General features: G+C 36.1%; 1 protein-coding gene across 3 annotated transcripts in view; it reads left to right on the top strand.

The window, feature by feature from the left end:
• JMJD1C (jumonji domain containing 1C) overlaps positions 1-16,694 on the top strand; it is a 322,913-nt gene that overhangs the window by 125,638 nt on the left and 180,581 nt on the right. The gene's annotated exons all lie outside the window — the stretch shown is intronic.

The raw sequence follows: 16,694 nt of genomic DNA, 5'->3' as shown, positions 1-16,694 counted from the left end.
AGAAGAATTCTCTAGCATGTGATGTTGTTTGATAACATTTTACTCAGAGTAGAACTTCTTTCACAATTGGAATCAGTCCTCTCAAACCCTGCTGCTACTTTATCAGCTGAATTTATGTGATATTTTGAATCCTTTGTTGTCATTTCAGCAGTCTTCATGACATCTTCACCAGGAGTATTTCCACCTCATGAAACCACTTTCTTTCCTTATCTATAAGAAGCAACTCCTCATTCATTTAGTTCTATCGTGGGATAGCAACAGTTCAGTCCCATCTTCAGTCTCCACTTCTAGCTCTTTTCCTGTTTTCACCACATCTGCAGTTACTTCTGCTGAAGTCTTGAACCCTTCAAAGTCATCCATGAGGGTTGGAATCAACTTCTTCTAAACTTCTGTTAATGTTGATATTTTGACTTCTTCCCACAAATTACAGTTGTTCTTAATGGCATCTAGAATGGTAAATTCTTTTTGGAAGATCTGTTAATTTTGTCCAGATTCACCAGAGGAATCACCATCTGTGACAGGTATAGCCTTATGAAAATGTATTTCTTAAGTAATAAGACTTGACAGTCAAAATGACTCCCTGATGCATGGGCTACAGAATGGATATTATGCTAACAGGTTAGAAAACAACATTAATCTTGTACATCTCCATTAAAGCTCTTGGATGACCACAGGTGCATTGTCAATGAGTAATATTTTAAAAGGAAAATTTTTTCTGAGCTTTAAGTCTCAACTGGGGACTTTAAAATAACAGTAAACCATGTTGTAAACAGATATGCTGTTGTCCAGGCTTTGTTGTCCCATTCATAGAGCACAGGCAGAAGAGATTTAACATAATTCTTAAGGACCCTGGGATTTTCATAATGTTGAGAATTGGCTTCAATTCAGTTACTAGCTGCATTAGCGCCTAACAAAAGAATCAGCCTATCTTGAAAGGTTTGAAGCCAGGCATTGACTTCTCCTCTCTAGCTATGAGTCTTAGATGGCATATTTACCAATAGAAGGCTATTTTGCCACCATTGAAAATCTTTTGTTTAATGTAGCCATCTTCATTATCTTAGCTAGATCTTCTGGAAAACTTTGCATATTCTTCTAGATAAGTTCTTACTGCTTTCTTCACCTTGTACTTACATGTTTTGAAGGGGGCTTTTTTCCCTTAAGCCTCATGGACCAACCTCTGCTAGCTTCAAACTTCTCTTGTGCAGCTTCCTCACCTCTCCCAGTCTTAATTAGAATTGAAGAGAGTTAGGGCCCTGCTCTGGATTAGGTTTGGGCTTCAGGGAATGTTGTATCTGGTTTGGTCTTATATTCAAACTACTAAAACTTTTATATCAGCAATTAAGGGTGTTTTTGCTTTGTTACTATTCATGTGTTCACTGGAGTATCACTTTTAATTTCCTTCAGGGACTTTTCCTTCACATTCACAACTTGGCTAACTGTTTGGCACAAGAAGTCTAGCTTTTGGCCTATCCTGGCTTTTGGCATGCCTTTCCTAGCTAAGCTTAATCACTTTAAGCTTTTGATTTTGAGTGCGAGGTGAGTGACATATTTTCATTTGAACACTTAGAGGCTGTTGGAGGGTTATTAATTGACCTAATTTCAATATTATTGTGTCTTGAAATAGGGAGACCTGAGGAGAGAGAGAGAGAGAGACCGGAAAAATGGCTGGTTGGTGGAGCATTCAGAACCTACGCAACAGTTATCAGTTATGTTCTCTGTCTTACGTGATGTGATTTGTGTTGCCCCAAAACTATTAATGCTCCTAACATCAAAGATCACTTATCGCAGATCACCTAACAAATATATAAAATGAAAAAATTGGAAATATTGCAAGAATTACCAAAATGTGACAGAGATGTGAAGTGAGCAAATCCAGTTGGAAAAATGCCATCAATAGACTTGATCCACTCAGGGTTGCCACAGAACTTCACTTTGTTTTTTTTGTTTTTATTTTTGCTTTTGTTTTTAAAGGCAGCATCTGTGAAGTATATAAAATAAAGTATGCCTGTATATACAAAATAAGAGGCATTAATCTAGCATACTAAGTAGTTGAAGAATTATTTGTGAATTTATATTTGTAGCTTTTACCATAGAGTAGCAAAGAGCAATAGATTAAAAGGTGATATCAGTAAATAATAGTGATTTTCATTTGAAGGACTTTGTTGTGGTAATTTATTATATTCTGGAATTACAGTTGACCTAATAAGAATTAAGAGATCAAGGCAATTTTTGTTAACAAGGTTTGATAGAACGAAAAATTCATTTCATAAATTTGCCGGAAAAAAATGGGTACATTTAAATCCAGTCTTGTAAAATCTTTCTTTTACTAAAAATAGAAATATTGTGAAATGGAAATATAGTATGCATACCGGCTGTTCCTCCCTCACAACTCCCCAGTCCTAGGAGGAGTCCTGAGGTGTAGCAGAAATATGCTTAATGCTCTGTGCTCCAGTGCCCCCTTGTGCCTATTATGAAAAGACACCATTAGTTTCTACTGGAAAAATTGGAATATACATTCTAAGATCTCTCTGGAAACAAAACAGTTGCAAGCTTATAGATAGGGTTCCATATTCTAAACTTTCTGGGCCCAAGAATTATGTCCTTTTGATTTCGGGATATGCTTTTCTATTAATGCTTTCTCTTTCCACAGACGCTGCCTCATTAACAGTTATATGGCATTTGAGAAGTATGTATTATATATTTAGTCTTAGTTTTCAGTGTTTTTTTTTTTTTCAGTATTTTTATATATCTTTCCTTACCCTTACCTCTGTTTCCACATTTGCCTTTTAAAAGCAGAAAAAGGGAAAGATGGAAGTGGATATATCAGAGGACTCACTAAGATGGGTTTTTCCTTCCTCTTTCAAGGAGAAAGAATCCTGGGATCAACCTGTGTCATGATAATGTGGTATAATTGTAGAAATTTTTGGCCTGCCAGCATATTAGGAGATAGCCTACATTTGAAGTTGCCATCTCAATCTTCTATCCTTTACCCCTAAAGGCATATAAGACCTTACAGTATAATCCCAAAGTATAATACTATTACATCATTGCCTTTAAGAGAAGAGAGTAGCTTGTTTTTGTTTTGTTTTGTTTTAGTTTTTGTATGTTTTTTAAAGATTTATTTATTAGAGACAGAGACAGAGACACAGGCAGTGGGAGAAGCAGGCTCCATGCGGGGAGCCCGATGCGAGACTCGTTCCCAGGACCCCAGGATCATGCCCTGGGCTGAAGGCCGCGCTAAACCGCTAGGCCACTCGGGCTACCTGCTTGTTTTTTTTTTTTATGATGCTCATTTGTCTTTGATTTTCAGTTAAATTGTCTACTTACAGCTTGTAGTTTTTTAATTAGAGTAAAACTTGCCTTTTCTTTAGTTAGCAGTTTTGAGTTAGGATAAATGCATAGTAATGTGACTATTACCCCAAACAATATACCGAACAGTTCCATTACTTTGCCACAAAATTTCCTTTTGCTATCACTTTGTTGTAGTTAAACCTTTAAATCCCCTCCACTCTTCTTAACCTTGCACAACTCATAATTCTCAATCATTCTTATTTTGCTTTCACAGAATGTCATACGAATAGACTTATACAACAGGTAGCCTTTTGAATCAGGTTCCTTTCAGTTATCTAAAAGCATTTGAGGAATCTCTGGATGGCTCAGCGGTTTAGTGCCTGCCTTTGGCCCAGGACGCGATCCTGGAGCCCCGGGATCGAGTCCCGCGTTGGGCTCCTGGCATGGAGCCTGCTTCTCCCTCCTCCTGTGTCTCTGCCTCTCTCTCTCTCTGTGTATCTATCATAAATAAATAAATAAATCTAAAAAAAAAGCATTTGAGATTCATCCATATTATTGCATGCATTTGTTCCTTTTTATTGCTGAGAAGTATTTCATTATTTAGATGTACCATAGTTTGTTTATCCATTCCCAATTTTTGTTGTTCCTGGCTTTTGTCTTTTAAAAATAAAACTGCTATATACATTCATATTCGGATTCTTGTGTAAATATAAGTTTTCATTTCATGTGACCGAAATTTAAGCCACTCTGTTAGATATAAAATGGTATCTCATTGTAGTTTTTTTTATTGGCATTTCTCTAATAACTAATGATTTTGAGTATCTTTTTCATGTGTTTATTTGACATAGCTTGTTAGTATCTTCTTTGGTGAAGGATCTGTTCAGATCTTGTCTCATGTTTTTTTATTGGTTTTCTTTTTGTTGGATTTGGAAGTTCTTTATATATTCTGAATACGAGTCTTTTTTCAAATGTTTTTTTTTTTCATCTTCTTAAAATCTTAAAAATTTTAAAATTTTGGTTACATCTGATTAATTTTGTCACATTTTTTCTTTTATGTTTTGTGCTTCTAAAGTCCTTTTGAAGAATTTTTTGCCTAACCCTAACTTGTGAAGATTTTATTCTTCAAAATGTTTTACCTTTAAAAAAAAAAAGTTTTACCTTTTAAGTATAAGTCTGGGACTGTTTGGGTCTAATTTTTGCATAGAATATGAAGAATGGATTGAAGTTCTGGTTGGGTTTTTTATTTGGAATATGAATGTGTAATTATCCCAGCATCATTTGTTGAAAAGAATATCTCCTTTGAATTACATATGTTCATTTGTCAAAAGTCACTTACTGGTTTTGTATGGATTCTGTTTCTGGACTTCATTCTCTTGTACTGATTTGTGTGTCTATGTATTTGGCAATACCATACTCTATTACTCTAGCTTTATACTGAATATTGAAACCAACCAGTGTAAGTCCTCCACCTTTCTGTTGTTCTTCAACATTGTTTGGGCTCTTCTGTTCTCTTCCCTTCCCATGTAAATTTTAGAGTCTGCAAAAAATCTACAGGAATTTTGTTGGAATTGCTTTGAATCTATAGCTCAATTTAGGGAAGAATTTATTTTTATTATTATTTTTTAAAGATTCATTTATTTATGATAGAGAGAGAGGCGCAGAGACACAGGCAGAGGGAGAAGCAGGCTCCATGCCGGGAGCCCGACACAGGACTTGATCCCGGGACTCCAGGATTGCGCCCTGGGCCAAAGGCAGGCGCCAAACCGCTGAGCCACCCAGAGATCCCCGAATTTATTTTTTAATATTGAGTCTTTAAATTAATGAACAGTGTATCTGTCCATATATTGGGAACCTTTGGTTTCTTTTATTAGTGTTTTAACAATTCTCACATACACATTCTAGTATTTTGATAGATTTCTCTGTATGTTGTCTATTTTTTCTTATCTTTAAATCCTACCAACTATTTTAATTAGGACCAGGAGTGTGCATGCTCTTCCCACACAAGACTTCCCACCTCTCTCTGGTACTTTGATTGTTGGGCTCTGGTTCTTCATCTTAGCTTCAGTCAGAGGTCATTCTTCATTGAACTAGATTATTGGCTCACCCTAATAGAATCTTTTATATATTTTGTACTTCTTTTAGGGATATAGGTATATTTAGTCAGAATATTCATATAGCCTCAAAAGTGCAGATTGTTTGGGGATTTTTTTTGAGATAAGGGATATTCTTCATGTATTTTTCTCATATTTTTCAACTCATACTTTAATCTGCAAGAGAGAACTAACCTTTATAGTTGAAGGAAGATTAAGGCTTTAAATGGTAACCATGTTATCATGGCTCAAAAAACATGACTCCAAAAGAGTTATAATAATGAATTCAGTTCCCTACCACTTGAGACCAAGCCAATTTTGTTTTTCATTCCTTATTTTCTAAATTGGATCAGTACCATTAACTGACATAATTTAGTTGAGAATATACAAACGATTTCAATATAGACTACTAAATACATTGGTAGATGTGTAAGTGCATTGCAAGATGATAGAAAAAGAGACTTCTGGCTTAGTTCAAGTGATAGAATATTGTTTTTGAGAAGCAGACTTCTGAAATGCTTTTTAAAGCAAGGAAGTTCAGAAACCTGATAAAGGACTATGTAAGGTTCAGGTGAGTTGAAAAAGAGGTATGATTGCAAGTACTGAGTGGTATCCTTAATCAGTATTTGCTGAATGAATGAATGGTTGGTAGACATTGAAAATGGAATACTCAAGGTCAATGTGAAATGAGGGACAGAAGGAAATAATAGATTTTTTTTAAAAAGATTTTATTTTTTTATTCATGAGAGAGGCAGAGACATAAAGAGAGGGAGGGAGAAGCAGGCTCCCTGCCTGCTGCCGGACTCAATCCCTGGACTCTGGGATCATGCTCTTAGCCAAAGGCATACACTCAACCACTGAGCGACCCAGGCATCCTAGAAATAATAGATTGTTAAAGATTTCTGTTGGGGCACCTGGGTGGCTCACTGGTTAAGTGCCCAACTCTTGATTTCAGCTCAGGTCATGATCTCAGGTTGTGAGATCAGTCCCATGTTGGGCTCTGCGCTGGACATGGAGCCTGCTTAAGATTCTCTCTCTCCCTGTCCCTCTCCCCCTCCCTCTCTAAAATAAAAGAAAAAGAAAAGATTTCTGATATGGAGTAGTTCTGGAAGATGACAAGGTCTGGAGAGATGGAGTATAAACGAGGTAAAAATTCACTGTGGTTGAGAAATTTAGAAAACTTGGAGGCTAAGTTATGGTATTAAAACTGAATAACTTAATAAAGGTGAACATTCATTGTCTCTTTTTAAAACAATATTTCATCATCTCTTTATTTGATCCCTTTAACTGCTACTGATTGTAAAAGAATTTCTCAATGAAGACATCTTTGATACAGTTAAATAATTTGAGTACCAAAAAAATGGAAGTCGTTGATCACATCCCTTTCTGTGGCTCTATTCTGTCATTTGTAAGGATTAGGATATATTTGTGGGAAGATTCCATAAATCGTCTATTCTGTTTCTTTCTTTTTTCTTTTTTTTAAAAGATTTTATTTATTCATGAGAGGCACAGAGAGAAAGAGAGGCAGAGGGAGAAGCAGGCTCCATGTAGGGAGTGTGACATGGGACTTGATCCCAGGTCTCCAGAATCACACCCCTGGCTGAAGGCGGCGCTAAACCGCTGAGCCACCGGGGCTGCCCTGTCCTGTTTCAAAATAATCCTGACGTGCAAAATCGCCTGAATTGTAAGGCCAAAACATTTATGACTTTCAAGTAGATTCTAGGCATTATTTTTAAATATTAGTAAGTTAAAAAAAATGAAAAAGGCCATCAGAATAAATACCTTTTTATTCCATTCAGAATTCTATTAGTACTTAATTAAATACTACTAATATATTATTAAAAGGTAATCAAATGGTCTTTAATACTTCTATACTCTCAGCCAACTACAGTATTCAGTATCCAAATTTTTTTTTTTTTTTTTAAATTTATGACAGTCACAGAGAGAGAGAGAGAGGCAGAGACACAGGCAGAGGGAGAAGCAGGCTCCATGCACTGGGAGCCCGACGTGGGATTCGATCCCAGGTCTCCAGGATCGCGCCCTGGGCCAAAGGCAGGTGCCAAACCGCTGCACCACCCAGGGATCCCAGTATCCAGATTTTTATTTGGAGAGTTATACATGGCTTTTCCTACCAACCTGAGGTCTGAAGACAGTGCCAGCATAAAGTATTATAGAAATATTGGGGAACAAAATTTCAGCCACCAAGTTCTTGAGACTTCAGTAGCACTTAAGCATTTAAGTCATCGAATATTATAATTAAAACTGGGGCAGCCCAGGTGGCTCAGCATTTTAGCACTGCCTTCAGCCCAGGGCATGATCCTGGAGACCTGGGATCGAGTCCCATGTCGGGCTCCCTGCATGGAGCCTGCTTCTCCCTCTGCCTGTGTCTCTGCCTCTCTTTCTCTCTGTTTCTCATCAATAAATAAATTTAAAAAAATAATTAAAACTAACATTCTTTATTGTACTAGAATATATGCTGTCTGAATAAAGACACATACTAAGGTTGAGCACCCATTTGAGGTGTAGGTATTTTATTCTATTTTTCTAAGAAACTTGAGATTCCAACTCTCTCTCTCTCTCTCTCTCTCTGTCTCTCTCTCTCTCTTTTTTTTTCTCTCTCTTTTTTAATTGAAAACGGGCCTACCATTTTTGTCAAGCATTTCAGACCATTCATTCCTATCACATGCTTTGCTGATTTTCTACTTGTTCAGGGATAATAGGTGTGACTACAAAGGGCCCATTGCAAAGCCATTGTTATATGTTTCACCCATATATGCTATGTACCAAGACGCAATTATCACACAATTATCACAGGTCCTTGGTGCTTAGCTAGGGAAGATCATGTGGACTTTCTGACACCTCACTTTCTTTGATCTTCAGTTGAATCTGAAACCATTCAAATTTCCTGCGCTTCCAAATTGTCTTTCACATGTTTTTGGGAATAGAGAGTGTGTGTGTGTGTGTGTGTGTGTGTGTGTGTGTGTGTGTGTGTGTATTGTGTAAACAGAGAGTATAACCTATGGAAGAAAGATCAAAATGTGGAGGACACCTTTGCTTACTTGACCTAGCTTTCGATTCTCTACCTATTATGGCTAGAAAATCCATTGCTGGATCTGTATTAAAATGTAAAGACAATTTATTGTACTTTTGGAGCCTTCCATACTAACTTTTGGCTTCAAGAACAAGGCAATAAATTTATAATTCTCCCTCTTTCCCCATCAAGAGTACTGAGGCTATAGTTAGGTTTTATTATGAATAATGTTGAATCTTAATGGTTTATCTGTACCTTGCATCCCCTGGATTCTTCAAGGATGTTGTATTAGTTCCTTATTGCATGTAGTTGTGCATTATGAAAGGCACTGAACTGCATAGAGTCCCTGCTCTGAAGTTATTTTCCATCCTCAGTTCTTTCTCTTAATGTATGAACTGATTATATACCTTCTTGTGACACTAAAATCTGATTTTGACACAAGTAACTTGCTTTCTGATTATTTTAAATGAACGTATTACATGCAATATCAGCCCATTTTCAAAAAAATAGTAAACTGTATTTTTAAAAAATAATAGCCTTTATTTTTTTAGAATGGTTTTAAGTTCACAGCAGAATTGAGTGGAAAGTACAGTTTCTGTATACCTCATCATGCTTAAACCCCTTACAGTTTTCCCTAATTATTAACTTCTTACAACTGATGAGACAATATTTATGTGTTGTTATTAACTAAAGTCCATAATTTACATTACAGTTCACTCTTTGTGTTGTATAATTCTATGGGTTTTGACAAATGTGTCATTGATCAGCCATTATAGTATCATATACAGTGTTATATTGTCCAAAAAAATGCCCTGTGTTCCAAATATATGCCCTCATCCACCAGCAAACAATTGACAGCTATTGATCTTTTTGTTGTCCCTTTAATTATGCCTTTTGCAGAACTTCATATGGTTGGATTCATATAGCATATTGCCTTTTCAGAATAACTTCTTTAACTTAGCAGTTTGTATTCTTATGCATTCAGGTCTTCATGGCTTGATAGTCTTGAGAATCCATTTCTTTCTATTGCTGAGTAATATTTATTGTATGAATGTATCACAACTTGTTTATTCACCTGTTGAAAGACATTATTCTAGAATCTGTAAGTATTATGGCAGATATTTTACTTTCCTGGTTGTGAATTTCTTAAAGCTCAACCTGTAATGGAAACTATACTTTCAAATTCTGTATCTAGTGTAATTGAATGGTATGTATTATAATATGCACATTCATTTTTTAAAGTAAAATGTGAGCAGATATATTTCACAAATAAATTTTTAAGTCCGTTATCTTTTACTAAGTATAAGTTTTTCCTTAGAAACAATGTTTTAAACATTGCTTATGTTCTCTAGACAACCAGCATAAAATAACATTGATCCCACAGAATAAGTGAAGTATAATACTAAAACTACATGTTGTAATATAATTGTAAAATATTATTCACTATTTTATTCTTATACACCTATAATGTTTCATTGGAATTATATATTCTAACTTAAATGGATGATTTCAGGAATACTTCTTTTCCTGTCATTCCTCTCCTCTCCTTGTCTATCTTCTTTTAAGAAGGAAGGAACAAAGTCTCTTGTAGCTAGGACAGAAATATCTAAAAGGAATGACTGGATCCAAAGTCAGTAGCAATAATAGTTATAGAAAAGATTTGTCGGTTGGGTGATTGAAAGTACATTTTCAAAACTGTGGAGCTCTAGCACTGAGTTTAAGAGGCTAATAAGCAACTGCTAGGGAAAGGAAATCAAAAGCTAATACATACTTAGAAGATGATTGATATTCATATTGTCTCCTAAGATTTCCAACCTACTTTAAAAATTACTCCTAGGAATTGGAATTATATATACGTTTATGGGAGCTTCTGTATTTGACCTCTTTTCTATAAAAACATTATACTTAGTATAATCTCTAATTACGCCTCAAAAGATTAAAACCAGAATTTGAGGCTTTTTCTAAATAAATTATGTTGGATATATATTAACAAGCATTTGTAATACACAGGACTTTGCGTTTAACTTGGATTTTTCTTCCTTATATTTTTCAATTGCTGTCCCTCTCCTTTAAACTCTCTAGTTACATCCTTGTATCTTCAGACTTGTAAACTATTCTTAGGTACCCTTTTTTTCTTAATCTATAGGGGCACCTGGGTGGCTCAACAGTTGAGTGTCTGCTTTGGCTCAGGGCGTGATCCTGGGATCCAGTTCCACATTGGGCTCCCAGTGGGAAGCCTGTTTCTTTCTCTGCCTTTGTCTCTGCCTCTCGCTGTGTTTCTCGTGAATAAATAAAATCTTAACCAATAGAAAAGCTTTCTTCATTGATTTACTCCCAAGCTTTAAAAGCATTCTCAGAATTTGAGTTCCTGGAAGGCTTTTTCCTTCTTGTTTGATCAAGCTGTTTCTCTCTTTCACTTTTTCAAATGTCCAGAAATTACTGTTCTGTCAGGCAACCTGATGTTAAAAAACTGAACTGATGGTTTTCCTCCTCCTGAGCTATTCAGCAGTTCTTAGGTTTTTCAGTGTGCTACTAAAAAAACAGAGAACTAAACTAGGTGTTTTCATTTGTGTATCATTATTGACATAATTGTCTAAAAGCTATTAAGTTGCTTAACTTTCCTATGCCTTATTTTTCTTTTCTGTAAAACCTTGCCAGGGGACACCTTGGTGGCTCAGCGGTTAAGCCCATCTGCCTTTGGCTCAGGGCATGATCCTGGAGTCCCGGGATGAGTCTGGCATCGCGCTCACCGCATGGAGCCTGCTTCCCCTCTGCCTGTGTCTCTGCCTCTCTCCCTCTGTGTCTCTCATGAATAAGTAAATACAATCTTTAAAAAACCAAACAAAAACCAAAAACCTTGCCAAACACAGTGTAAATGCTCAAATTTTAATTGCTGCTGTTATTATGGACCCAATATTTCAGGTTATGAAATCCTAACCCCCATTGTGATGTATCTGGGAAGGGTGTTTTGGGGGAGATTATTGTCCCTGCTGAGTGGAGAACCCAACATGGGGTTCAGCTTCACTACCCGAAGATCATGACTTGAGCTGAAACCAAGAGTCAGGCACTTATAGGACTGTGCTATCCAGGCATCCCTTACAGTCTGTCTTTTGAGATAAGTGTGCTTTATTTTTTAGAGAAGGAGGTAAACTAACAATCTGTCATATTATATTTTTAATTTGGTAATCTGATTTTTTAAATGTATGAACTTTAGGCCGTGGTTAAAGATTCTGGTTATCAAAGCATAGGTCAGTATTTATGTCTTCAGTAAAAAAGTTTTGGACTTTACTATGTTATATTCTAAACCCCATAAATTTAATATTACATTTAAAGTTTAGTTTTGACAGATTTTATTATTTAAGGGCAAGAGTGAGCGAGCTGTGAGCTGGGGGATAGGGGCATAGAGAGAGGAAAAGAGAGAATCCAGAGCAGACTGTGCTGAGCGCAGAGCCCAACATGGGCTCTATCTCAGGACCCTGAAATCACAATCTGAGCTAAAATCAAGAGTCAGACACTTAACCCATCCAATCAACCAGGCGCTTACACTCCCACATTTAGAATTTTTTCAGTATTTGGGCAGAGATGACCAAGTTTTAAGCTCCCCACCCCATTGGTTATCACAAAATTATTATTTTTATTTATTTTTATTTTTTTTTAACAAAATTATTTTTTAAAAAAGATTTTGTTTATTCATGAGAGGCACAGAGAGGGGGGAGGGGCGGAGACACAGGCAGAGGGAAAACTAGTCGTCAGGCTCGGAGCCTGACGTGGGACAGGATCCTGGGTCTCCAGGATCAGGCCCCGGACTGAAGGTGGCGCTAAACCGCTGAGCCACCGGGGCTGCCCTCACAAAATTATTTATATAGATTTATATAGATAGGTAAATCTTGTGGAAAAACTAGTCCATTCCCCCCACCCCACCAATACTGCTATTTTTATAGAGAAATATTCTATTAGGTATCTCATAATAGGAGATTTTATGGACATATATATTGGGGAAGATCTCATGGTATAAACTCTCTTAATCACAGTAAACATTGGCATCATTAAAAACCTTGAGAAGACCTCCGATAAAGTTAGACATTTGTAACTTATTAGTTTATGATTGTTCATAACTTATTTGGCTTCCCTAATGCTTATTTATATATAAAGAAATGACAATTCTATAATGTATAGTTTGAGGAATGTTAATATAGTCTAATGTTTTATTTTTAACACAAAAAGTTCTTTAGAGGCTAAATAGTTTTAGCCCATGGTTCCTTGTTGGTTTTGACAGAACCAAACCTAGGAGCTCTTCACCGTTCTCCACATGACATCATGCAGATCACTCTTACTTTTAGAGTGCTTTTAGATAAATTTGTTTTTATCACTTGATTTTACAGTGGCAATAATTATGTAATTTTAATTTTCTTTATAAATATCAGTGAAAATAGTATATTGTGAGAGAATATAAGTTTTCTTAGTTACTAGTCACTGTTTTATTTCATAGTTCTAGGAAAATAAGGGATTCTCCTAGGAGCTTTCAAACATTTTTTGATAATTATTAATGAATTTTAACTCCAAAAACATCCATCATACTAAGCTGAAATATTTTTTTCAAATTGGTATATTAGTATATTTTTATATAGCTGATATTTTTACTATTCCCATATTATTTTTCCCCAATTAACTGTATAACATTTGCAGACAAAGATTGTGACTTCTTGAGAAGTCCTAAAATAAAGTGACAGGGCCAAAATTATAATTTAGACAAAAATAATTATTCTTAGCTTTAATATGCTATTATTTTGGTATGTGTAAGTTGAATGTAGGTGTCCAAGTGACTAGTATCCATTTGCCACTTTCAAGCAATCAAGCTGTGTACAAGAAAAAAATACATTCTCCACATAGACGGTAATTGTGTCTGAAGAGTTTATTTTTTTAAGATTTTATTTTTATTTGAGAGAATGAGCAGGAGTTGGGAGAGAAGCAGAGGAAGAGGGAGAAGCAGATTCCCCGCTGAGCACATAAAAGCCAGTTGTGGGGCTTGGTGCAGGGCTTGATCATAGGACCCAGAGATCGTGACCTGAGCTGGAAGTCAGATACTTAACCAACTGAGCCACTAAGGTGCCCTATGTTTGAGGAGTTTAAAGGTTAGGTTAATTTTAATGGGTCACTTAACAGAAACTGCATCGTGTGATAGTCTTATACTTCTTTTATGTTGCTAATGGTTCCTCTGGCAGTCTGACAGGACCCAGTGCCTGCTCTTAGGCATATATAAAACAGAATTGGTGCATGTTGAGACCTGTTGTAAAAGACATGTATTAAAAGAAATATGTGAGGTTTTTAATTACCTAGAGACCAGTTCTTCGAAATCACTGTTTTGTATCTTGGGCTAACAAAAGTATTTACCACATGTTCACTATGAAATTATTAATTATTTTTAATGGTTATTTTGCTGAGCTTTTTTCTCACATATTCACTCTTTATGGTAATCACACTATCCATAGCCGTTAACTCTTGATCTAATATCTCTCATTTCTGAATTCCCACTGTTCATAATGATAGGCTCTAATATGCAATCAGAAGTGTTTATTGAGTGAAATTTTCTTTTTTCCTACAGAATTTTGAATGTAGTGATTAATTCGTAAATGAAGCAACTATTTTCATGTTGAATTTAAGACCTTTTCTCCTTTTTTAAAAATTTTTTTGCAAATTAGTCATTTATTTATACTTGTATATGTTTTACATGGTGCTGGGTAGTCAAAAACATTTGCTGAGCACTTTAGTTAGGCACCATGCCAGACACTAGATATGCAAAAAATAAAAAACAAAAAAAAAAAAACAAGACGAAGGCATACTAATTATTGCCCTCAAGGATCTTGTATCCTTAGTTACTAAGGGGGAAATAGAAGGACCCAGTAGAGGTGAATGAGGTGGGAGTCCATATAAAGTAATATAAAATTAAACAGCCAGGTAAGTGTGTGTGTGTGTGTGTGTGTGTATAGTGTTTTTGTCAGGTTTGCAGATAGATGGAAGGAAACTATGCCTCAAACCTCACCTCACATACATACTAGTACATCATAAGGCTAGATTAGTTACTCATTCAGTTAGCCAATATACAAAATCTTAACCTGTATTGGTATAGATAATCCAATTTGGGCACTAAGCATCCCTGCATATTCTTGCTAGATACACCAAACATGGAAAACCCTGACCACTCTTTACCTGGGCCATTTCCCAGAGTTGTGTTTGTAGTGAGCAACAGTGGAGATTGAAGTAATAACTTCCTCCAAATAGCAGGCTTGTTCTATTATAAAAGCCCCCCCGCCTTCCTTCCCCCCACCTCCGGGGTGGGGGGGCAAGATCAGTGTTCCTCTCCTATGACAACTCTATGTGCACAAGTGTTCATCTTTGGGCTATTGGCATCCTTTTCATGGGTCTTGGGAGGCATGAGGCCAGCACAAACAATAAACTTTTACTTTGCTTTAATGTAACCTTTGCTCTAAGTAATAAAGTCCTAGGAGTCTCATGTCTTTTGCCAGAATCCATGAAACAGTAACAGGCTAGCTTATTTTAGTGTCTATCTATCTTATCTATTGACATTCAAACCCTTCACTGGTTTGATAATGTGAAGGTAAGTTGGCTATATAGCAAAGGAAAAGAATTTCATTTCCTTTGTTCCCAGGGTCCTAGTAGATTTCTAAAACTGTCAGTGACACTGTCCATGCCAGATAAACCATGAGTTTAGAAAGTTCACTTCATGCTGGAAACTTTAATTTTATTATCAAGGACTTTGCATTTGGAAGAATTTAATTGCATTAATGCCCTTTAGGGTAGGGAAATGTTTAAAACCTTGGCTTCTTAGGTTCTTGACTGAAATGTTTTGTCACTAAGACCACATATTATTGTCCATGAGGGGAAAGCAAAGATAGCACTTAGGTTTTCATGAGCATTTTCTATTACAGATTTTATTTACTTATTCATGAGAGACACAGAGAGAGGCAGAGACAGGAGAAGCAGGCTCCATGCAAGGAGCCCGATATGGGACTCGATCTCAGATCCCAGGATCACTCCCTGAACCATAGGCAGACACTAAACCTCTGAGCCACCCAGGTGTCCCATTGTGAGCATTTTCTGCTTCAGTTTTCTGTAGTTTTCAAAAGTCCATTTATAACTCAGTTTAGTAATACTCTTACAAAAGATTTCAACTGATAGAGAAATTGGTATAGTTGAAACTGTATTATCATCAGGTAGACCTCAGCTCAAACCCTTAGGATGCATTTTTAGAAGAAGCCGAGTGAGCCATAGGTAGACACTCAACCTCTGAGCCACCCAGGTGTCCCATTGTGAGCATTTTCTGCTTCAGTTTTCTGTAGTTTTCAAAAGTCCATTTATAACTCAGTTTAGTAATACTCTTACAAAAGATTTCAACTGATAGAGAAATTGGTATAGTTGAAACTGCATTAACATCAGGTAGACCTCAGCTCAAACTCTTAGGATGCATTTTTAGAAGCCAACAGTTTTGTTGGCTCCTTCCTTGACTTGGGCTCCTGCTCTAACTTGGCATAGATAACTAGGAATAGATATTAACTTTTTGAACAGTGTATTCTTCTTTAGTGTATCTAACTAACTTCCACAAATACCTCAGAACCAAACATAATACCAGTTTGTGTCCATATTTAAAAGTCAGTGATTGCAAGAATCAGGACATACTTAATATTTATTAAATACTTCACATGTAAGCAGCACTGTACTGGATACTGTAACAGCTTTACTGTCAGTGACTTTGCAGCCATAATATAGAAATATTATATATGAAAAGTATTAGGCAGAATTTGATAATATACTAATATAAACTATACGAAAAATAACTGCTTTAGGAGTTCAAAGGTAAATTTGAGTGGAGTGGGGGTTATAAACATTCTGGAAGAACTTGGGTGAAGTCGTAAGAGCAAACAGGATTTAAATGAGGAGAAAGTGAAACACTTCAGATGTAAGGGAGCACTAGATACGTAGAAGAAAAAAATACCTCCAACAAAACTCATAATGTAGTAGGGAAAACAGCTCTGTGTGGAAATGATCTTAGGTTGTGAATGAAAAAGGATAAGAGTGGGAGAAGAAGGTGTTGAATGAATGGATGTAAGAGAGTCAGCTTTGGTTTTCCAAATATTACCATCCTTGTTTCTATTTTAGAGGAAAAGCTTTCAGGCTTTCACATTGAGTATGCTGTTAGTTGCGGAGTGTTGTTTTTTCCTTTCATTCCTACTTGGAGTTTTTTTTTATCATGCAAAATGTTGAGA

Source organism: Canis lupus, chromosome 4, assembly GCF_011100685.1.
Source record: "Canis lupus familiaris isolate Mischka breed German Shepherd chromosome 4, alternate assembly UU_Cfam_GSD_1.0, whole genome shotgun sequence".
Lineage (NCBI taxonomy): Eukaryota > Metazoa > Chordata > Mammalia > Carnivora > Canidae > Canis > Canis lupus.
Note: the sequence above shows the minus strand (reverse complement) of the source record. Positions and strands in the feature narration are given on the sequence as shown.